The sequence below is a fragment of the Clinocottus analis genome, unplaced genomic scaffold (genome assembly GCF_023055335.1).
Source record: "Clinocottus analis isolate CAN_PGR_092001 unplaced genomic scaffold, fCliAna1.0.p SCAF_21, whole genome shotgun sequence".
Lineage (NCBI taxonomy): Eukaryota > Metazoa > Chordata > Actinopteri > Perciformes > Cottidae > Clinocottus > Clinocottus analis.
In genome coordinates, this window is record NW_027175943.1 from 5130199 (window position 1) to 5139991 (window position 9793).

Here is a 9793-nt window from a genome sequence, read left to right on the forward strand (position 1 = left end):
CTGTCAGACAGTCGGGAAGGTGTAGCTCGATAACGATCAAACCAGTTGCCATTCAATGATGTACATTCGTTTTTGCAAGTTTAGTCTTTTTTTTGAGATATCTGAATGAGTGTTGGATTCATGGCCGCGCAATTTCATACAGAAACTCCTTATCAAGTCCAAAAAGAGGATGAAACTTCTTAAAAAGGTTGGCGGTTTGGGGAGAGAAGACCTGTATTCACAAATGAGGACATCTGACCTATTGCCCGCTGTTGTATTTTGACTTTCGAGGCTCATGAATCCTATATAATGGCATTTACATACAGTGCCATAGTGTTACACACTCCCTTACACATCGAATTTGCCATTTCATAACAAGGCCTGGACTGAAAAGCTCTCGTGGATCAGCAAAATTAACAACCTTCCTTCAAAAACAGAAACCCCTGCGAGCAGACTCCGATCCTCAGGCTGTTGCGGGGAGATGGTGCAGATATGGAGTGATTGAAGGGTTCCAGTCGCTTGGCAGGATTACTAGTTTTGAGATGATAGCGCGATTTAATAGACCTCCGAAGCAAAAGGCAATTCACACACTGGGAAGGAGCGCTCTTTGCTCCTCCCACTGACTTACGCCTTTCTCCCTACAGACCTTTTAACCTTCATCTTTACTCCTCCACGTCTATGTCTCGGAGTGAAAAGCCCTCCTACCCAGTCTTGAACCTATTGCTTTTTTCACATCATATTGGCACCCGTCAAAGTCCTCGAACCCCGCTGAACCGAAAAACCTCCGCCCCGTCGAGATTGAATAACCTTCTCTTTCTCGAATCGGCCTCTCAACCTCTTGAAAGCCGTCACTTTGGAAGACGAGATGTGTTTTGTTGCGTTTTGAATTTAGGTGGAAACTTACTTTATTTACACAAACCGTGACAAACCAAGCCATCGAGGTATGCCAAATGGTCCCTTCCGACCTTGATTTTAACCCCGTCGCACTTCCTCTTCACCACCCCTTACATCCTCTCTTTTGCCCAATAAAAAGGAAAGCAGTCAGATCCTCTCCTGACAAATATTTAGACCAGTCCTTTAGGATGCCGACTGCTGCATTGCGCAATCTACTCCCGCTCTAATCGGAGCACTGACGAGCTTCTTAATCTCCGCAACGGCAGCTTAGCATTAGGAGAATATATTGGAGCTTCATATTCAACCAAATATTCCAAAGAGTTGCCATTTCTGTCAGTTAACCTCGCCCAAGCTTGTCGGCCATCTTTGTCTCGGTATTTCTCCATGGGAGATGGGTGTAGCTAGCAAGCTCGCTCGCTAGCTTTGAAGATGACACCAGCATTCTCAATCCCGACACCGAAGCTCTGGTTGGCCGTCTGTTTCCCCAACGGGCTGAAATAGCCGTCGACGTGCTCAACGCTATCCACTTGACTGGCTCAACGAGTCGGAGCAAATGGACTTACTCCCCGGCTCCGTTCGCCTCTGCAGACCCTGTCGCAGTGCACCGGCGCGCTGCAAGGCCCGGTTGCAAGTTGGACACTCGCACGGAAGCGGCGACAAAGCAATTGGCTCAGAAAGTTGAAGTCATTTCTCCTCCACTTTGGCCGCCGCGGGCCCCCGTCGCTCGTCTCGGCGGCGACTCCGCACGCGCCAATCGCGTCACGCCGCTCCCTTACGCTCTCTCTTCGAGTCCACACCCGTCTTTACGAGCCATTACTCTGAGTGACAGCGGTCCATTTCAGCCCCATAACCGATCAGCCACATGTCGTTTTGCATGAAGCACTCGACACGTCAGGGCTCATGAAAGCATCACTCATCATTCATTACTGATGCTGTATTAAATGTCAGAATGCAATGAATTGTTAAACCTGTAGTCACCTAAAAGGACCTCTGGCTACATTTTTATGTTCTTGCCCAACACACACACACACACACAGAGAAACACATGCAATGGGTGACATTTCAGGTATGGAAATATTGATGACATTTACAACCTCTGTGGTGTCCTATGAAATGTAAGTAATTGGATTGGGGTCAATATGACAAAATAAAAAAGAGTCTGTCTGACTATTCAAGCCACTTGAAAGTGGAATCCATTCGAGGCCTGCGGCCGCTGCTTCAATCATATTCTGTTTCAATATGCATCACAATCTCCACGTTTGTTCCAGGAACAGTGAGAACAACCTCGAGCGGGTTACTTATTCCATTTTGGGCGAGCCTCTCGATGGATAAATATTTGCCCAACATCTTCAATTGCTTGTTTATCCGTTCATCTATGATTGTAATTTATTTTAAGATGTGTACCTTTGGGCAGTCCAGTCTCAAAGGCATCGCAAGTAACTGCTACGATATCCAAATATTTCTTTCTATTTGATTTTGGACCGATTTTTAACACCGCAAACCTGCAATTTGAGTTAAACTATGACTCCAATGTCTGACGGCGTTAAGGAAACGGCCTAAAATGCAATTCCTTCATCAGATAAAAACTTCAAAACATTAGAAGGCTGCCATGTCCTCCGGGAGGAAGGGAGATAGGGATCCAGCGAAGGTTTCACATCGCTCTCGTGGGAGGAAATATGTGCACAGCTAAATAAATAAATAAGAAGTGAAACAAATAAGTTTGCACTGCTGGGCAAAACATGGTACGGCGACAATATGGTGTATGCTATCATCTCAGTTAATTAGTAGACTCATTAAATATGTGAACATGTTGATGTTGGATTCATAGCAGATAGAATCTTTTTTTTTGTAAATTGTCTAAAATGGCAAGGGTGTGATATCTTATTAATTAATCTTGTGCTCGGCATCACCAAATACCCTCAAGCCAAGTGCATTTGAATCAAAGTGAAAAGGCTGATGAATTAGTCAAATTAGAAGATAATTGTTTTTTGTTTTTTTTTGATGAACGGTTTGATGATATTTCTAACATTCATACAGATTCAGAACAACAGAAGTACACACGGACACACACTCACATAAACACATCACAGACTTTGGCGATGACGACGAGAGCGCACTGAGTACAAATGTTGACTTCAAGCGGCCAAAAGTGCTGTGTCCATTTTCCATTTCACCTGTTTCAGCGTCTCCCACGTCTAACGCGAGGTCCCAGCGAGGCCGCGGCGCGGCGGTAATTAACGAAATCTTTTGCCCGAAGCTCTCGTAAAGAAATCGTTTCAAAACCCAGCCGGTGACCCTCGCGGAATTTCAATCAACGTCGTGAAAAAAAAAGGCATGCGGCTTTTCAATAAATGCACTTTCGCACCTCTGGAATATCCAACAAGGAAAGCTTTTTAAAGGAATATGACATGAGGAAAAACATATCTTCATCCATCGTAACCTGCGAAAGCACATAAAAGCCATCTACCTCACTACAATCAATGAGTTTGTGTGCGTGTGTGTGTGCGTGTGTGTGTGTGTTCTCCACCGAAATAGCGGACGCGTACCCCTCATCCTCTGTCACACCTCAAACACTCCTCCTTAAAAGTACTTCTGCACTTAATTCCCCATTTTGCTTAAACAGAGCGCAGAAGCTCTTAATCCTTTATTGGCAAACTGTCTTATTGGCACTACTTTATTACCCAGCTGGTCCCGCAGAAAAGCTCAGTGAAGGGCGCGTATATTCCCATCACTGTCAGCTTAGTCCAGGTATCGGCCCAGTCACACATTTGTTTGATATTTCACGTGTGTGTTTCACATTCGTCACAGTTGCTGCTGCTGCTGCTGTGAGTGCAACACATGCACGAGATGGTTTAAAAAGTAACCGGATGTATGTTTTACATGCATTTATCGGGAGTTTGTAATCAGTCGTGTGCATTGTTTCGATCGTCATTTGTCGCATACACACTTTGTATTGTAATTAAGCATCTTAAACGAAACATCTTTCATGTGAGGTGGAACGGAACTTCCTCCTTTTTGTTGCGTTTCAGCGCCGCGGCTGTTTCAGGACCAAGGACAGCTCCGTCCGTTCAACGCTATTATTAAAGGCTTGTTTCCTGTTATTAAAACAATAAAACAAATGCTCCGCGGAGGCACCGTTATCTCCATCTCCACGCCCGCTGACAAGTTGACATTGCACTTCGCGAGACCGCGAGCGCGTCGTCGTAAACATTTAGGTTGACGGACTGTAAGACAGTGTGTCGTTGGCATTTCATGCTCACAGAGAACAATCTCCAGGCATCATTTCACTTTGTTTTTTTGAATGTTTTTTTGGGGTTTTTTTTAGAGACGATACCGCTAAGCCCATTTTGCTGACAAATAAGAAGTCCACGTCGAGAAAACGGCGAATCTGTGGAAATGTCATCGATAGGTCAGAACTGAACTTGGATGAAATGTGCAACGTTTTCTCTCCTCTTTTTTTTTTTTTCTCCTCCCCCTCGACATCTACCTGGAGAAAGGAACTGTCAGCGGGGAAATGGCGCTCATTCCGTTCTACAGCTTCATCGTGAAAGCAGACTTTGCTCCAGGTTCACATTACCTCTCATAGACAGAGTCCCACTACGCTCCCTGGGAATCGATTCCGCCCAAAAATATCCAAGGAATCAGAGAAACCTCGCGTTTTTTTTTTCTTTTTTGCCAGCAGTGATTTGTGTATTTGTCCCCAAAAAAAAAAAGAAGTTATTTCTGCCTCTGGAAACTTGAACTGCGTACTGTCATTCAGACCATCTACTTTGTGTCCCATCCTTTTGACTGATGGATGGGAGGGGCAGTTATGTAATTAAGCTCATCTTGAGGCATAATAGATACACGCTAGGAGTATGATTTGATGCACTTGGCCTCCGTCTCTTGTCCCCATTCACCTCGCTGGAATTAATGAAGTCGAATTGAAGCGCTGCACCAAATTAGCTTCTTTTTTTTTTGGGTGTAAAAAAAGTTCTAGCATCCGGGGCACCTTCGATTAATATTAAAAAAAGGCTCTGGACCATGCAGTTTCAATTACTCAAGAGAATTGAAATGCTGAAAAGGCCTCAAATTGATTTTCTTCCATAAAGCCCCCCCCCCCCCCCCCCCCTCTCCCTTCTTCATAAATAGGTGTAGACCTTCATCAAGACTTCTACATGACTTTATGATTGGTTTCATTCTTTTGATATTGGTTTATTTTAGGTGTCGGACTTGCTTTTAACATGGTTTAATTAGCGCCATGAATGCAGCCAAAGTGGCACCAGAATAGTTTCAGCAACCAACATTGAAGTGGAGAATATATGGTGCAAAAGTGGATTGAGAATATGGCAAAGAAGAGGGACAAAATCATGGTTGACAGTGACATCCTTAGTGGCCCTTTACAAAACGGTCACCAATGCAAACCAACAGTCTACTCAATGAAGCCTTTTATGATCCGCATGGATGTGTTAATCATGTCATGAATTAAATAGTTGAGGTCATAGCTGGCGATGGTTGAACACCTCAATATAATAAAGTTCACCTTTAACTATGACCTCAATCATAAACATTATGGGACTCACCCATTTTTGGCAAAGTCATCTTAAACTGAACATGATGACGTTTGATGAGTTATAGCAGAGCCGTGTTGGGTTGTTCAAATGTACCAAATGACCAGGGCCACAAGCCAGAAGGGCCGATTCAAACTGGTGGTCAGACATGTAGAGTTTAGGGTAGTTCAGCGTATTCATAACCAAAACTGCATTTCATTCAAAAACTGTTTTTTTTATGGAAGTCGACGTGTTTTCAAGTGAAGCAGAACGTGAGGCTGTTGGGAGGAGCAAAAGGTGACGACTGAGCAGATTGCATCACCTGCAATAAACCCAGAGAAATAAATCAAACCTGAAAAACACGATCCACCTTGCAGGAAATGAAAACACGACAATTCCGATTTGACTGCATGAATTTAGCGCGTACAATTGTGTCAAACGCAAACAGATGGGCACGTTTATTTAACCCTGCATTTGAATTTGGACCTAAATGACCAACAAGTTGACTTTGATTCCCGGTGATGCAGAGAATTTGGACTATAAACTCCTCAAACATTACATTTCCAAAGTCGCTTCCCTGAAGGTAATTCTGCATAGAGACAGTCAATGTGCTGAATGAACTATTCCATTATGTCACTCCTTGGCCCTTTTTGTGCTTCCTGGTAAAACTGTGTGCTCACAAACATATATAATCCATTCATTCAGTCACTTGTGAAAAAGCAAATATTTGCAGAAAATCCCTTTTTTTTGTATTCCCCCCCCCCCCCCCTGCTAGCTAACCTCAGACGTGCGTGTCGAAAAACCTGCTGCACGCAGGCCCGCACACCTTCACTCACTCGCACGCATTCGACACAGAGTCAGTGACTTGCCATAAGGTGGAGCGCAGATAATAGATTTAGGCGACTGTAAGCAGATTTGGGGCGTGCGCCTTATACTTAAAGGCAGATCATTCGGCGGCTGTAAACAGGCTTTGGAGAAATCAAACCGTTAAATGGAAAATACATTTATTAATTCAATCCGCTTAGTTCAGGTTCAGCTCCTCTCCCCGCAAATTAAGTTTGCCGGATTTCACAGGATATTAGCGGGCGGGAAGAAAAGAGGCGGCGGCGGCGGCGGCGGCGGGGGCGGCTGCCTGGATGTCGCCGCGGCCTCGACTCAGGGACCCCCTCAGATAGACGGGAGAACGCCGGCGATGACGCAGAAAGGAAATCAAGCGGCTGAGTGAATGGCTCGTATGCGACGACGGCGCTAGCAGGTAACGCTAGGAGAAAACATACCGGCTGTGTTAGAATGACTGTGTAGCGGTCCGCCATGGTATCGATTCCAGCTCAGAGGTCACGAGCCAACCGTCATTAACTTGCTGAACGCTCCGTGAAAAGAGGTAATGTTTCAGATTCCAGTCGGCGCACAGCGGCGCACTCACTTGATGTGTCGTGCGAGCCCTCCGAGCGGTAAGAACGCGACGGTTGTTGTGTGCGCTGGGAGATTCGAGCTCACCGTGACTGACAAATGTATGTGAAACTGGCTTCTCCGCCATGTGATGAAGTCTAAAGCTCAAGGGGAAGTTGGACTTTAAATGGAGCTTGTGTTTTTTTTGTGTGTGTGTTTTTTTTTTGTTGCAATTACTGTTCAAGGTTAAGAATTACATTTTTGCAGCCAAGTCTGTGTGTGTTGCCATTGTGGTTCATAAATCAATATGCTGCAGGCCACAGACAAAGCTCTTATATGTTGCTTTCACGGTTGTTTTTTATACCCATAATGCAACACGGGTACAGTAAGAATGACTTTCTTTCTCAATTAAAGAGCTGGAACTAAAGAACCACCGAGGGCCCTGATGCTATGCCCTTGATAGGCTAAGATTTTTAGACTATATATCTTAGAAATACAACAAATTCAGGATTTAGTCACAAGGATTTATTCATGTTTGGAAAAAAAACAACCATAACCTCGGTGTCACCTCTCCGTAACCATCCCGGCCATCTCCATCTTCTCGGCGCTGTTTGGACTGACGAGATATTCCATTCCTCAGCCACCTTCAGCCACGTCTCATCCGTGATCATGCACAGGGAAAGAGGGCGATGAAACATCCGTCCGTCTCACACCTGGTCCAGAAGACGGACAACGGTGAGACCGAGTCATCTCCCGAAGCCGGGAACGTGTCAAATCTTTTTCAGTTTTTTTTTTTTTTTTCTCCTCCGCGGCTCTCGACTGAAACTTTGAACACGGATTCTTTTGGAGCTCGCTGTCAGTGTGTGGAGGTCAGGCCCCGAGGCTGAACTTGAAACAGCTGAGGGGCCTCATGAAACATGGAGGACGCCTCGCTGTGTCTCGCCGTTTCTCTTTCGGCCGTCTCGCCTTTCCGGGCCTCCGGGGCACTCTTTCAGCCGAGCGCTCCCGTTCGCCGGCCCCCTCGACTTGCCCGTCCCCGAGGGATGCGTTCCATGCAGTCCAGCTCGTGGGGAACATCATTTTTGAAGATTAAAAGTAGATTATTCGCAATGTAATTTCTTCAAACCTTCGAAAATCTCCAGCGCGAAAGACGTAAATGGGGAAAACCCCCGACGTTTTTGTTGTCGAGTCGGCGAAATCACCCGAAAAAACAATAATGAATTGGCTCAGCGTTGGCACAGCTAATCGCTAGCCTCATGGAATGTGTGGTTACAATGTTGATCGGGAGTGCGGCAATCACTCACAACCGTTCCTCCAATGATCTGCTGGAGAAACCGACCATCAGCCCCTCTGCACCTGCTCGTGACCGACAATCGATATCGTCAGAAAGAAAAGCAATTTCCAGAATCAGATGCTGGGAAAAGGTCTCGGTAAGGTCAGAGGTATGTCTGCAGGATTTTCTATCAGTCTGTATTCTGTAAAAAAAAAAAAAAAAAAAATACTTGACAGATATTGACATCGCACTGTTTTGTTGTGTTTGCACTGGATCTTGTGTATTTGTTACCAGAGAGGGAACGGATTAGAGAAGCCCGGAAATCACAATGTTGGGTTTTTTTTGTTGAATGAATTCATTATATAAGACACAGTTTTCTTTGGTTGCCGTAGCTTGAAGGAAGATCTGGCGAGAGCGCAGGGCCTTGATCAACGATCAGTCGGACGTTAGTCGGGAATAAAAGTGTCTGGACTTTGTGGCTTTGGGCAAGGGCGCGCTCTCCCCTAAATACATTTATATCCTTTCAGTAACTGAGTGTTTCAATGTCCTGAGCTTTGGTAGATGACAATATCCAGACACATTAGAGAAGCTGGTTCTGTTGCGATCCGTCTGATCTATTTAAAAACCAATTAAATCTAAATAATCATGGCGAATGGAAGAAGAGAAAGAAAAAAAAAAAGGAAAATAAAAACATTATTCCTCCCAGGCTGGACCTCTACGTGCCCTCCGATTAGAAATAATAAAAAAAAAAACCTTTTCATCTACGGCTCCTTAATTGGGACAGACGCTTGTATTTGAGGACATTATTATGTTTATCTCGCTCCCGTTTGTCTCTTTAAAATCCCACAACGTGTTCCAATAATGTTCTCGATGTCAAATGGAAAGATGTGGTCATTAAAAACAGAAACACAAGTAAGCTCATATATTGACTGTTTGGTTCATAAAAGTCACATTGATGTAAACCGCAGTCTGAGAATGAAAAAACTCTTTGAGGACGAAAGCAACACACATCTTCAACGTCCTCCTGGCTGCATCCATCTCCGCCGCACTTTGGCGGAGCCAATCTAACCTTTTCAAAAGTCGCTTACAGCAATCTGGAACTCAATTAGCACCAAACGTGGTCGCTTATGACAGAAACTACCGCGTTTAGTTATCATTCCGAATGGCTTTCCCCTCCCACTCGCTCTGTCTGCCTGGGGTCTTGGGAAACCCCTCAAGAGGTTGTTGGATGCCGCAATGTTGAGATAACGTGAATCAACAAGCACAACAAAACGGGCGTCTGCGGAGGCAGGTGTTGAGGGCCAACCCGCTCAGTGCACTCTGGTGGGTCTCGTGTACCCTGGAGAAGCAGACGAAAGGCTTTCTCAATGCACAAAACCGAGCCACGGGTACTAATGTCCTCCCACAGCAACACACTGCTTCATGAGCACCAGCAGTGTGCGCCGCTTCATCTATACGCATTTAGATTGGTACATTAAACTCCTACTTTTCTCCGTACTCACATTACTGCCGTAGTTGGACGGGACCCGGAGCACAGCGCTCATGGCTGTAGACTAACATGTCCGCGTCGCAGGTTGGCGTAGGTCGAAGAGGTCATTGGTGCCGAATACCAAGCTAGATTAGTAGTACGTGACTAAATGCACTCCATGTTATCTGTGATGGTCACACCGAACTGTTTTGGTGGCTGTTGGCTTCAAATATTTTGTCTTGATTGGATATTTACTGTTAG